The sequence below is a fragment of the Armigeres subalbatus genome, chromosome 2 (assembly GCF_024139115.2).
Source record: "Armigeres subalbatus isolate Guangzhou_Male chromosome 2, GZ_Asu_2, whole genome shotgun sequence".
Taxonomy (NCBI): domain Eukaryota; kingdom Metazoa; phylum Arthropoda; class Insecta; order Diptera; family Culicidae; genus Armigeres; species Armigeres subalbatus.
In genome coordinates this window covers 406,785,513-406,800,744 of record NC_085140.1, presented here as the reverse complement: position 1 = coordinate 406,800,744, position 15,232 = coordinate 406,785,513, and the positions used below count along the sequence as shown (strand labels likewise).

The 15,232-nt window shown below is 41.7% G+C and overlaps 1 protein-coding gene across 2 annotated transcripts in view; it reads left to right on the top strand.

The window, feature by feature from the left end:
- The first annotated feature begins 1,564 nt into the window (after nt 1–1,564).
- The window catches only part of LOC134213336 (diacylglycerol O-acyltransferase 1), a 42,670-nt gene continuing 29,002 nt past the window's right edge, over nt 1,565–15,232 (top strand). Inside the window, exon 1 of one of the 2 annotated variants that reach the window (XM_062692321.1) lies at nt 1,565–2,513. The gene's annotated coding sequence lies outside the window, so the exon portion shown is untranslated. The remainder of the gene's footprint in view (nt 2,514–15,232) is intronic. The other variant, XM_062692320.1, reaches the window with a different exon arrangement.

Genomic DNA, 15,232 nt, shown 5'->3' with positions numbered 1-15,232 from the left:
TTTTTAATGAAAATGAGTCGGATTCGACTCAATTTTGAGTAGTTCATTTTTAGCGTGATTGTTGAAAATTGATCGGTTCTTCTCAGGACCATCATTCTATATAAGGAAAGATTGGGGCGAGACGAATTTAATTCAAATTTCAAATTAACCACGACGCCAGAGAATTGCCGTCCGTAGCAGAATCACGAGTGCGCGTCGGAGGGAGATTCCATTAATTTCATTTCATTTTCATTTATTCAGACTAAGGCCGAAGTGGCCTGTGCGGTATATAAGAGTCTTCTCCATTCGGCTCGGTCCATGGCTACACGTCGCCAACCACGCAGTCTACGGAGGGTCCGCAAGTCGTCTTCCACCTGATCGATCCACCTTGCCCGCTGCGCACCTCGCCTTCTTGTGCCCGTCGGATCGTTGTCGAGTAGAAATCAATTTAATTTTTCGCATATAAAGTGATATTAACATCAAGAAAAATGAGCTGCAAATGCATAAAAAAACCTTGGCAACCCGTGCATGCAGTGCTCTATATCGCCTAAGAATATTATCTCTCGCCAGCTGGGGCTGTAGAATTTCTCATGTAAATTCCAAACAATTTTCTTTGGAAACTTGGAAGAGGTTCCCTTGGAAATTCCAAAGAACTCTCAAAACTGCAAAAAAGCTCTTGTAGAAAATCCGAATGAAGTTTTTGCTAGAACTTGAAAAGTTCCTAAGATGTTTACGGTGAAATTAAAAGATACTCTCGTTAATGTCTTGAAAATATCCCGAAAAAATCTAAAAGAAACAAACGCAATCAAAAATTCCACGCTGACCAGAATGAATCTGATATACATATATGTATATCTTCTGAAAACGGATGATCAAAGCACATCAAAGTCTTGTTGGACTACGAACTAGATCTTAGTTAAATTTGAAATTTTTTGAAGAAAATATACATAATCCACCTAGCAGAACTTACACCAAGTAGCAAAAGATTACTTGAACTTTAGCACTTGAAGGAGCTTATCGTACTTTAACTATCTGTACTAAAACTATGCTTAAAGCACGTTTCAATGCTTTAAGCTTCGATGCAGAAGCTTACTCTATTGCCAACGTGAAGAAAATGAGAAGTGTGAACAGATGGAATAGAATAATTACTGATAACACCATAAGCAGTGATGGTGTACGTGACTTTAGTTCGCCATAGGGCAACATAGGACATTCGTATGAGAGTAGTTCGATACTATGTTTCCGATGCATTTCTTTCCATTCAGTTACTTTCCTACAACCATGGAATTATGTAGTAAAAAAAAGTACGCTTGGTGTTCAAAGGTACAAAGGCTATTGACGAATCCCAGAAGTGTAGTATTACGAGCAAACTATGGATTTATAACATGTTATTGAAATTATCGATAAGAGAATTGTCATTCATCAACTGAATAGATTCTAATCAACATTTTACCACCGCGAATATTGTTCTGTTTACAAACAACTAGCAACATATACGCCAGTGCATACCACCTATCTATGTGAGTTTCAGTGTAGGTACAATTTAGTAACTTACGGCCTCCTCAAATAAGCAGAGAGTAAGAGTTTCACTTTGTGTTGTCCCTAACATCATATATGAAGAATGAAATGCATATCAGACGTTCCATCACACTGAAAACGCTCCCGTCCTACTTGTTTCAGTCGAGTACGCGCACACTGTATTGATGGTTGATTTCATCATCTGTTCGTCCCATACTCATCTCGCGTGCAACGTGATTGATATTAACTTTGAACACATCACACATCACACCCGCTCTCAGTCCGTGTGAGAACGCCGTCCATACTATTCCAGTCGTTACCGGTGGTGTGTATACCAGTTGGGCGCAGTACAAGTGCTTTGTGCAATGATTCTTCCGAACGATCACTTCCATGTTGTGCTCCTCAACTGATAATAGGCATTTACCGGGCAGCAATAAACGCCTTCAGTCGAGATAATACGCCACTGATAAGCGACAATTTGTGTGTGCCTCGTTCAAGTTCGATTCCGGTGTCGGTAAAAAGTGAAGCTGCTCCTGTGCGGTCAGTTAGAATGCAGCAGCTTCAAGTGAAGCATTGATAGTAGCAAATCAGTACAGCGCGCATACGTCAGGCTCTTTTGTGCGTTATATAACTCCAGAACTCTGTGCTCGTTCTTATTGTGTCCTCGTATAACAATAGTGAAGAAGCTGATATTGTTCGTTATTTCAAACGGTTCGACTCGCTGCGCATAGGAAGATCAAGGCCAAAAAGTGACCAACAGCCTATACTGCAATGAAGTTGAACCTGCACGTTTGATTGTCAGTGACTGTGAGTAGTTGCCGCCGTACTTAGTCATTGTGGAGTGTTGTTGTTGATAGTGCTACGAACCCCTCATTGAGGGACAAAACGAAACCGGTTTTAGTACCCCGGTGGCCGGCCGACGGCTTTGAGCAGGGTCACCACGAGATTTAATGATTTCCAGTAATTAGCAGAGTGCTCTTTTTATCCGCGTGCTTACTAAAAAAAACTAAAACAAGGTTAGTATAATATCCGCGAAAAGCGTTTCGGTAGTTTGATATCTTTCTTCTATACACATCTTTGGTATAGAAGCATGTCACTAAATGAAACGTAATTGAGTTATTGTACAACGAATCGAACGGTGGAGATGTAAACAAGAATGTGGCAACAGAGTCGAAGGTTGTTCACTTTGGGTGCTTGTTTATGTGTCTATAATGCACAGGTCAAGTTCAAGAATTGTTATGTAGTTGTAATAACGGCTGTTGATTGATACTCGTTCTAAATATGCAGCTTATTTTGGCAGCAAGTTCCAGGATGCATTGTTTCTTGTCAATAATTCAATATTTTACCGTTGACAGTATATAGTTTTGGTATTTGATGATATCACTTGCAGCATGTTTTCAAGCAAGGTCAAGCTGGACAACGTAAATCTTTTTCCTATATGCTGAATATTAACCTTAGTAAGATGTTGGGGTCAATATGACCCAAAACGAAACTTCAAAGTAGAATAACTTTTGACCTGATAATCCGATCGTTCTGAAATTTCTTGACTTTTAATATTTTGTGGAAATGAAGCATCTGACATGAAAAAAGTATTTTAAGGTGCAACAGGAACGACCCTACAAAAAAAGTTACGAATAAGATGTTGGGGTCATATTGACCCAGAAATGTAAATGCTTATAAAACAGTCAAATTATAACCGAATTACAAAGTTTATATACCGTTCGAAAGATAAACTCATCAATTTTGTGGCTATGTGGTGATATACTGGTTCTGGAGACAATGGCCACCGGGAAACGACTTCCACGGGGACCTTGTCGGTCATATAAGGGGAGCATAAAAATCGCTCCATATATGCCATTCGATCGCTAATTTTTCATATATTCTCTTAAAACGGTAATGTATGGTCCATGAGAGGGTTTCCGATGAAAGTGGCCACTCCTGGTACATGCAAGGTGCCCCCGGGGAACCCGCAGGAGGGGACATTTCCGTTTTAGCACCAAAATATGCCGTGCGGCGGCTCTTTTGTCATGATTTTCCACCAAACAGATGGTTATGCGCTTGAAATCGATAAGTGACCACATTGGCCACTCCTGGTACATGCAAGGTGCCCCGGGGAATCCGCAGGAGGGGACATTTCCGTTTTAGCACCAAAATATGCCGTGCGGCGGCTCTTTTGTCATGATTTTCCACCAAACAGATGGTTATGCGCTTGAAATCGATAAGTGACCACAGTGGCCGCTCCTGGTTCATGCAAGGTGCCCCCGGGGAATCCGCAGGAGGGGACATTTCCGTTTTAGCACCAAAATATACCGTGCGGCGGCTCTGTCGTCATGATTTTCCACAAAATAGATGATTATGCGCTCGAAATCGATAAGTGACCACATTGGCCACTCCTGGTACATGCAAGGTGCCCCGGGGAACCCGCAGGAGGGGACATTTCCGTTTTAGCACCAAAATATGCCGTGCGGCGGCTCTTTTGTCATGATTTTCCGCCAAACAGATGGTTATGCGCTTGAAATCGATAAGTGACCACATTGGCCACTCCTGGTACATGCAAGGTGCCCCCGGGGAATCCGTAGGAGGGGACATTTCCGTTTTAGCACCAAAATATACCGTGCGGCGGCTCTGTCGTCATTTTCCACAAAATAGATGATAATGCGCTTGAAATCGATAAGTGGCCACATTGGCCACTCCTGGTACATGCAAGGTGCCCCGGAGAACCCGCTGGAGGGGACATTTCCGTTTTAGCACCAAAATATGCCGTGCGGCGGCTTTTTTGTCATGATTTTCCACCAAACAGATGGTTATGCGCTTGAAATCGATAAGTGACCACATTGGCCACTCCTGGTTCATGCAAGGTGCCCCCGGGGAATCCGCAGAAGGGGACATTTCCGTTTTAGCACCAAAATATACCGTGTGGCGGCTCTTTCGTCATGATTTTCCACAAAATAGATGATTATGCGCTCGAAATCGATAAGTGACCACATTGGCCACTCCTGGTACATGCAAGGTGCCCCGGGGAACCCGCAGGAGGGGACATTTCCGTTTTAGCACCAAAATATGCCGTGCGGCGGCTCTTTTGTCATGATTTTCCGCCAAACAGATGGTTATGCGCTTGAAATCGATAAGTGACCACATTGGCCACTCCTGGTACATGCAAGGTGCCCCCGGGGAATCCGTAGGAGGGGACATTTCCGTTTTAGCACCAAAATATACCGTGCGGCGGCTCTGTCGTCATGATTTTCCACAAAATAGATGATAATGCGCTTGAAATCGATAAGTGGCCACATTGGCCACTCCTGGTACATGCAAGGTGCCCCGGAGAACCCGCTGGAGGGGACATTTCCGTTTTAGCACCAAAATATGCCGTGCGGCGGCTTTTTTGTCATGATTTTCCACCAAACAGATGGTTATGCGCTTGAAATCGATAAGTGACCACATTGGCCACTCCTGGTTCATGCAAGGTGCCCCCGGGGAATCCGCAGAAGGGGACATTTCCGTTTTAGCACCAAAATATACCGTGCGGCGGCTCTGTCGTCATGATTTTCCACAAAATAGATGATTATGCGCTTGAAATCGATAAAAGACCACATTGGCCACTCCTGGTACATGCAAGGTGCCCCGGGGAACCAGCAGGAGGGGACATTTCCGTTTTAGCACCAAAATATACCATGCGGCGGCTCTTTTGTCATGATTTTCCACCAAACAGATGGTTATGCGCTTGAAATCGATTAATGACCACATTGGCCACTCCTGGTACGTGCAAGGTGCCCCCGGGGAACCCGTATGAGAGGACATTTCCGTTTTGGCACGAAAATATGCCGTGCGGCGTCTTTTTCGTCATGATTTTCCACAAAATAGATGATTATGCGCTTGAAATCGATAAGTGACCACATTGGCAACGCCTGGAACCTATGAGGGCCCCCCAGGGAACCCGTAGAAGGGGACATTTCCATTTCTACACCAATATAAGCCGTGTAGTGGCTCTTTCGGTGTTTCTGTTTGACAGATGGACGTGCGCTCGAAATCGATAAGTGACCACATTGGCTACATTTGAAATCTATGAGGCTCCCTCGGAGAACACGTAGAATATGACGTTTCCATTTTTACACCAACATATGTCATGCGGCGGCTCTTTCGTCGTGATTTTCCTTCAAATAGGTGCCCTCGAAATCGATTATTGACATATTGTCCACCCTTAGAACCTATGAGGTGCCCCCGGGAGCCCGTAGAAGAGTACATTTCCATTTTAACACCAAAATATGCCGTGCGGTGGCTCTTTCTTTGTTATTTTCTACCAAACAGATGGTCACGTGCTTGGAGTTGATTAGTGATATTGTCTACTCTTGGAACCTTAGAGATGCCCTGCGAACCCGTAGGAGAGGACATTTTCATGGTTATATGAAATGTACTGTGCCGCTTGCGGCAGCTCTATCTTCGTCTATCATTGTCTACCCTGGCCACAAGTCTTCAAAAAGTTGGTTATGCGCTTGAAATTGTTCTTCATTTGAAATTGAGTACTGAGTCAAATTAAAAAATAGTTTCTGGGCTACTGTGATGATTCCTTCGAACAGCTCTCCAAGGATTTTCTATTCCGCATCTCGATATTACCATTAGTCGATGGTCCCTTCAGTATTGACTCATAGAAGTTTGAGGTTTTCACCGATCGCCGTGGACAATGATATGAAAACGCAACATTTCGATATAAAAAAAATCTTTCCTTCTGCGAGACTCCTGCGGGTACCTTGTAGGTTGTAGATATTAAGTTCAGAATGAATGACCTATTTGATAGAAAAAAAACAAGATTAATCTACCTAGTGGTGATGGTGCCTTTATCGTTCGTTCAAAAGGGTTGAGAAATATAAAAGAAAAGTCTAATATAACACTAATAGGTAGATAGCTCTTATTTTTCATATTTGTTTATTTGCATTCTAAAATTTTCTGCTGAACGCAACTTATTGCAAGCCAATTGGATGAGCATAAGTGCCAGAAAAGTGATTTTCCCATGCAGCTGCTGAAATTAGAATTTTGGCCATAACTTCGGAGCCCATAGTCCGATCTGGCCAATTTTCAATAGGAAACAATAGGGCAGGATTTTCGTCGAATGCTATTTACTGCGAGCAATTCGGTTCAGGAAAAGTTCCTAAAAAGTGAGTGAGATTTTGTGTGCACAGACATTTTCAATGGATTCTTCACGGCACTCCACAATTACCGAAACTGGGCCTGGGGTTCCCCCGGGTTAATATTAGATTTCAAGAGCATAACCAACTATTTGATGGAAAATTATAGTGAAAGAGCCGCTGCACGGCATGTCTTTAAGGGCCGATGTCCACGTAAAGTTTTTTCACGCTGCTTGCACGCCGCGTTCACGCAAGGTACCCAGCATTAATTGGAGTAATGCACACGTAAACGTGTGGAAGACTACAATTGATGCCGGGTACCTTGCGTGGACGCGGCGTGCACGCAGCTTGAAAACACGCTACGTGGGCATCGGCCCTAAGTAAGAGTAAGAGTAAGCGCGGAAATGTCCTCTCCTATGAGCTCCACGGCGGTACTTCATAGGTTCCAAAATGGAAAATGTTGTCACTTATTCATTTCGGTATAAAAACGGAAATGTCACCATCTACGGGTTCCCCGTGGGCATCTCATTGGTTCCAAGAGTGGCCAATGTGGTCTCTTATCGATTTCAAACGCATAATCATCAATTTTGTGGAAAAACATGACGAAAGAGAAATGTCCATTTCTACGGGTTCCCCAGGGGCACCTCATACAGTGACCTGCATAATAAAAAGCCCACTTGCTGTTTTTCAACTTTGGAGATCTAGATCTCGATTGCGTGTGAACCAATTTTGCTGAAAATTTGACCAGAGCTCAGATATAACTTGAATTTTACCACACCTAAGTTTCGACCATACTGATTCATAAGTCATCAGTTTACAACCTATAGAATTCAAGATATTTGAAATATACATTTTTGTCAATAAATTCATTTTGGTATTACCGCAATAATTTTTTACCTTATGAATCAATATGGTCGAAACTCAGGTGTGGTAAAATTCAAGTTATATCTGAGCTCTGGTCAAAATTTCAGAAAAATTGGTTCACATGCAATCGAGATCTAGATCTCCAAAGTTGACCATTTTGTATGAAAAACGGCGAGTGGGCTTTTTATTATGCCGGTCATTGTAGGTTCAAGAGTGGCCAATGTGGTCACTTATTGATTTCGAGAGAATAACCATCTCTTTGGTGGGAAAACACACTGAAAGAGTCGCCGCTCTGCATATTTCGGTGTTAAAATGGAAATATCCCATTCTACGGGTTCCCTGGGGGCCCCTGGTAGACTCCAAGAACGGCCGATGTGGTCAATTATCGATTTCAAGCGCATAATCATCTATTTTGTGGAAAATGGAAAATGACGAGAGAGCCGCAGCACCGCACATTTTGGTGCCAGAACGGAAATGTCCTCTCCTACGGGTTCCCCGGGGGTACCACACGGCATATTTTGGTGTTAAAATAGAAATGTCCCCTTTTACGGGTTCCCCAGGGGACCTCATAGGCTCCAAGAGTAGCCAATGTTGTCAATTATCGATTTCGAGCGCATAATCATCTATTTTGTGGAAAATCATGACGAATGAGCCACCGCATGGCATATTTTGGAGTTTAAACGGAAATATTCCTTTCTACGGGTTCCCCAAGGGCACCTCAGAGGTTCCAAGAGTGGCCAATGTGGTCAATTATCGATTTCGAGCACATAATCATCTATTTTGTGGAAAATCATGACGAAAGAGCTGTCGCACGACATATTTTGGTGTTAAAACGGAAATGACCCCTTTTACGGGTTCCCAGGGGGCACCTCATGGGCTCCAAGAGTGGCCAATGTGGTCACTTAGCGATTTCGAGCGCATTATCATTTATTTTGTGGAAAACCATGACGACAGAACCGCCGCACGGTATATTTTGGTGCTAAAACGGAAATGTCCCTTCCTGCGGGTTAACCGGGGGAACCTTGCATGTACCAGGAGTGGCCAATGTGGTCACTTATCGATTTCAAGCGCATAACCATCTGTTTGGTGGAAAATCATGACGAAAGAGCCGCCGCACGGCATATTTTGGTGCTAAAACGGAAATGTCCCCTCCTGCGGGTTCCCCGGGGGCACCTTGCATGTACCAGGAGTGGCCACTTTCATCGGAAGCCCTCTCATGGAACATACATTACCGTTTTAGGAGAATCTATGAAGAATTAGCGATCGAAAGGCATATATGGAGCGATTTTTATGCTTCCCTTATATGACCGACAAGGTCCCCGTGGAAGTCGTTTCCCGGTGGCCATTGCCTCCAGAACCAGTATATCACCACATGGCCACAAAATTGATGAGTTTATCTTTCGAACGGTATATAAACTGTGTAATTCGGTTATAATTTGACTGTTTTATAAGCATTTACATTTCTGGGTCAATATGACCCCAACATCTTATTCGTAAGTTTTTTCTAATATCCGGAGAAGGTTAATGAAACAGGTGAACGATTAAGAAGTACTGACAAACTCTTCAACTTCAGCTTGAACAGTGCACTTAATTGTATATAGCCGTGATTCCTTATTTAGCAACACTTGTAAATACAACGTTAATGGAATAAATTTAAAATGGTTTTAAGAGAATCCAGAGAAGTTATAATCATCATTTTTTTACAATATAAAACTTGATAATTCTATCTCGAAAATATTCACATCAATTAATGATAGTCAAATTAAGAACACAATCGGTCCAACACACTACAGGATGTTTTTCTTTACAACCGCGAAGCGATTAAATTTGCTAGCCAAAGTTAAATATTTACACGCAAAGCATTAAAAAAAAGACGAGCCTTCATTTCGTTATCAAAAACCGTTGAAAAAGTTTTTTTTTGTGATTAAAGCAAAACATAAACAATAATACTTGTTTTTGTTTGGATGTTTTGGCTCGGCCAAAATTTTCGCCAGTCATAATCTGAATACCAGGTCACCATAAGATGCTGTAAAAAAAGCATGCGTAATTCCTTTGACATAAGCGCTAAGTGGGCTTGGAATAGAAGTTGTTTATTGCTTTTAAAAGAATTGTCGTGAATAGAGTAAACGTAATCCACGTCACACATCCAAAATGGCACTCGGTATTGGGATCTCCAGTAGCCTTGCGAACAAAGGCGTAGGATTGCCGGATTCGGAGATGGCGAGTTCGATTCTTGGTCCGGTCTAGAATGTTTGAAAACATTCTCGACACCCTGGGCATAATGTATCGGGCATAGAAAAGCTGTCAATTCAATAACTGATAAAATGCTAATAGAATTGTCAATTCAATAACTGATAAAATGCTAATGGAATACTAAGTGGAAAAGCAGGCCAAATTCCAGTTATAATGTAAAGCCATTGAAGAAGGAGAACATTGGGATCTGATATAATATGAAAATAATATTATGGATGGTTCTATGGTTTCACACATCGTACGCTACACTGTACTGAGAGTATTCGTGATGAAAAATGCATTATGAGTACCTAAATGTTTTTTTCAGCAATGAGCACAGCACATATACGAATAAAGTTATTTTTTTGTTTGATTATTTTTGAAGTTGTGATCACTGCGATCACATTTTTGAATTTCTATGTTTGATATTATTAAGTCACAAAATTAACTGGAGAACATTTTATGATAAACAACTAAATACCTTGATAAACAACTAAAAACGCCTAGGACTTTTAAGATGGCCACTAAATGGTGAGTTGACAGCTGAGAAGGGCCGTTCAACATAGTTCTGGTCCTCACAAATTCAATCTCACGCTTCCACGGGTCTTTCGATGACAATCAACGACTAACCGAGCAGCACAAGTCAGACAAAAATAGTTGCAGCAACTTGATTGTAACTGAATCTAGTAACATATGAGTTGCAGTAATCTACGTGGAACATGTGTGCTGCTAGGGAGTTAAGTGTTGCGTACTTAGCTGACAGTGTCGTCCTTTTGACATCATCTAGGGTAAAGGTGTACGGCATGTGGTAGCCTAGGATGCGGTGGGGTTTGACAATGGTCAGGCCCTAGTAAACCGACCGAGTGCTGCTTAAAACACACTAGCCCACGATATAACTAAGATTGAAGAATTGATTAGCTGTTTCCAGAATTCTGTGGTAATCTGACTACACATTGCTCAGATTCAGCGACGAATGGCGATTCAATACACGCCGATTAGAATATCCTGATGTGAAGAGATCGTTCGTTGAAGTACATGAAAATCGGAATGCGGATGTTCCGGATGGCGGTAGCATAAAAAAGCAGTGAACGATCATCAAGAATCTCTTCAAAATTAGAAACTAATAAAAATATCCAGGGTGAGGTGGTCAACAAAAGGATTAGCTTACTGATGCAACCTGGCATGAGATTGAGGAGCGTAGACAAGCACAGGCTGCTATAGAGCGGGCAATCAAATATGAGTTCTGCAAAAGTCTGCAGCTCTAGGAATGGCAGGTAAACGTTGCTGCAGATGGGACAAACAAACGGAAGATTTTTTGGACTATGAAAGGGAGAAAGCCTCAACAACTGGCGACATTCGTCTTCTCTACATCTCACGATACCTGAGTCATCTACTTCTCGGGCTGAGCCACCAAGCAGGGGATTGAAGCAGCATTTCGAAGCATGAAATCCAACAAGGCTGCCACATATCAGCGGAAATGATCGAAGCAGACCCTGTGCTATCCGCGCTAATGTTGCATCAACTATTCGGCAATATCTGGGGTACTACAGCTTATTTATTCAATTGTATGCAAGGCATCTTGGTGAATGTCCCAGAAAAGAGAATCTGACTGTGAGCGATAACTGGTGGAGCACCAAGTTAATATGCTTTGTATTTAAAATCATGTGCAAAGTTATCATAAATCGATTCCAGCAGAAGACAGACACGACTCCCCGATGGCAGAATACAAGATTCCGTGCTGAAATATAAGGTGAAGATCATAATATTATGAGGCTCCGGATCATATCCCGGAGCAGGTGTCGTATTCATGATGAGCAGCAGCAGAAATGAATTCTAAGAGTTCTTCTATTTGGCATTCATTGACTACGAAAAAGCTATCGATCGCCTAAACTATGAAAATGTGGGAGGGTTGTCCACGCATAAAAAAATGAATTTTGTATGTAAGGGATGTTTAGGGTTCATGAGTGAAAGAACGATAGCACCACGAAGAGTGGCTAGTGGCTAATGACTACCAGCTGAACAAGACACACAAGTCGAGTCAAGTACGAGACACTGAAGACGGCCTTACCTTTGAGGTCGAAATACGTATCTGTCAAGATACAATTAAGTGGTGGAATTCAATGGGATGGTATTAACTCGTCTTATGACAAGTGAAGACACACTAGCCGTTGTTATTCCACATCTTTATTGCCACCAATTACTTAAGATGAAACTGTGCAGAATCCATATCAATTTTACCTCGCATTTTTAAAGGGCACGTCGGCATTTTTAAAGAGCACTGCGTCGCAGCAAGCACAGAATAAAAATATGACAGCTGCTCGTTGCTTCAGTATTTATGGCGGTGCCCTTGAAAACGCGTGGTGAAAACAATATTGGATTCCGGAAAGTTCGTCCTTAAACGAATGGATAACTGCAAATTCTCGACAAATTCAACTCAAAGACATATCTGGATTTTATAGGGGATATATGTATTATAGGAGTCTTATTTTATGGCCCCGGAACCATTCAGTTTTGAAGATCCGTCTGCGGACGCAGAAGGCCTTATTTTGCTCCGAGTCTCAGGGTCTTTGGTGTAGGAAGGCTTTTGGAAGCGTAAAAGACCTAATCGTGAAATTTAGGTCCAAGAGAACGGTGGCTAGGCGGCTAGTCGGAAGATGAAGCAGACGAACGGCGGCCAACAGATTGCCTAGCAGAAAGGGCGATTGGCAGGATACTGGTCGATGCTGCGGTAAACGGGCTGTTGTGCAGGAGGCGATCGACTGAAAGCTGGACAACGATTAACCAACGAGCGAGAGTGGCTAGGTGGCCGACGGACGGTCGGACGATACGGCAACCGACACGTGGCCACTAGCCATGCGGTGATACGGCTAGTGGGCGAATCGTAAAGTTGCCCCCTAGTAGCCGGACGATGATGCAGCCAACGCTTTCCAGATGGTGATGCCAAATCTGAGCTGCTTTGTGACAGCTTGGCTAGCGGGTGGCTTGGCAAACAATATGTCGGCCGATAGTAAAACAATCGCGTGGCCAAGTCCCGTATAATACAGCCCACTGCATGCTGGCTAAAATCGTGTTTTTAGCGCGTTTATTTAATAGTACCTTTACAATGTTATTTAGGGGGTCGTTCAATAATGATGTCACAGGTTTAAGGGGGGGAGGGGTCTAAGATTTTGTGACAGTGCATATACTAGGTACACAAAAAAGCGTGACAGAGGGGGGAGGGGGTCTAGAAATCTAAAAAAGTAGTGGACGTCATAGTTGAATCACCCCTAGGGTAATGGCGTCTTCAAGACATTTTATCAAATAATTAGGAAAGCTTTGATCACCGCGTGACTTTATCGAAATTAATTTATTGGCTTTTTTGGTCTGTCTTGGTACAGTGATCACCACGTCACTATCCAAGCCGTTCCTGGGTGGACGTTTGGCAGAATAACAGCGATTTCAACAATGCTTGTTCTCTCATATGGCCCTCTGCTAATCTTCAGTTTCTATTCATTTCACACTTGCCGCTCGCTTGCGGTGTCAATCGAATCTGTATCTTCATTACTTTCATCTGCTCCCTTTCGCTCTGAGTATTATAATTATCACCGAAAAAAAAAGCCAATAAATTAATTTCGATTTTATCAGATAGTCGATGCGTTTCCTTGGAGGTATTCAATCTGTCTGCTCAAATATTACGTAACGCAAAAAACGCAATTTTCAAGAACCTCCCTCCCCCTTGTAACAAACTGTAACAATTATCTCAACTACCCCAACCCCCTAAGCGTAACTTAACTAATTTAATTCAATAAATAATCTTTTTTAATAGAATTCGAAGCATTTTAAAGAACGCAAATATTTTTTTTTTAAACTGAAAGTTTATTTTACTCTATCTCTATGTGATAAATTTGTTACGCGTATCAATATTTTAAAATACAACAACAAATAACAAATCGTAACAAAAATTGAAGAATCCCCCGCCCCCTATTGCGTTACGTAATATTTAAACGGGCGCTTATGATTAATCCCCCTGAAGTAAGATGAAAAATTCATTTTGTTCAGAGTTGTAGCAAAAGTTCTCCTGAAAAACTTTGTCGAAGACACCAAGCTCGTAATGTCATTGCTTTTGGAGATTTATTGCTTCTTTTACCAACAAGCTTTGAACATGTTCGACGTATAAGCATCAGGGCAAATCTCAAATCATGTCTGCATACACTCTCGATAGCTAGCATACCGTGAGAAACGTTTTTCGGAAACTGTTACGATAGTGAACTGATTCGGGGGGCTATACCCCATGATAAATTTCTTTTAAAGAGTCGCCCGTCCCTACACGGTGATGATGCATTTCAACTTGTTTTACACTGCTAAGCGAAAAAATATGGTCCCCAACATAAAATAAGCGAGAACAAAGCGTTTTATCACAGCTCCTCGGTGGAGGCCGCCTATCCGAATAATATTTTTTTTCAACTTGTATACAAGTGCGATAAACTTGTTTTCATTGCTTGTTATGATTCGAAGAGGTTTTTGTCTTTTTTTTATCGATGTACGTTATCTATTTGAGAGCGATTTCTGCAAACCCTGATTAGCATACAAACATATGGAGACGCATGGTGCATTGGTTCTTCAACTCAACAGAACATAATTGAGTTTAATTGGCAGTGGCGCACATCGAGTGCTAGCCATTGGTTCTGATGTATTAGTTAGTATATTTAAAATGAGCAAATAGTAATGAAATGAATATTTGCCAACAAAAAACAGTTACACATTGTGAAATTATTGTAAGAAAACATTAATTGTGCGGAGAGAAAATAGTAAAAGCATGGGCTGACTGTCGTTTGCTTGGTGTGGCTGCTGCTGCGGCTGCCGTGGTTTTGTTTTTCTGTGATTGCATGGAAGAATGAATGGTAAAAAGAAATGCCAACCATTCCCCTCCCTGATCTCTACTTTACATAGTAGGAAATGGTTTTTGATGAAACATTCCTTACATTAGCTTACAACTCTACAGTTCAGGTATAAATTTAAAGTTCATTACTTGTGCTTTGTTATACGAATGAAATTGACTGCCGCAATTTGCTCGATTTCAAGTTGCAGTTGAATCAAATACGGCTAAAAAAAATCAATAAAACTGTTATGACATTTTTGAGTCACCAAACGCCTATTATAATATTATCTAAAACTTTCTAGAACATGCGAAAAATGTATAAACAGATGTTAACCGCGCCGGTAGCAACATCAACGAACAAAGTCGTTTTTTGGGAATCTCGAAAAATGAAATCTGTTGAAACATACAGAAATATATAATAGTACACCCAACCGGCGGTTGTTAGATTTTCCAACAATTCTGTATAAGAATCTACCAAAACCTGTATCAGAATTGGGCATATGCGAAATTTCTAGATTCTTATACAAATATTGTATAAGAATCTAACAATTTTGTAAGCTTTTCTAACATTTTTTGTATAAGAATCTAACAATTTCGCATATGCCCAGTTCTTATACAGGTTTTGGTATATTCTTATACAGAATTGTTGGAAAATCTATCA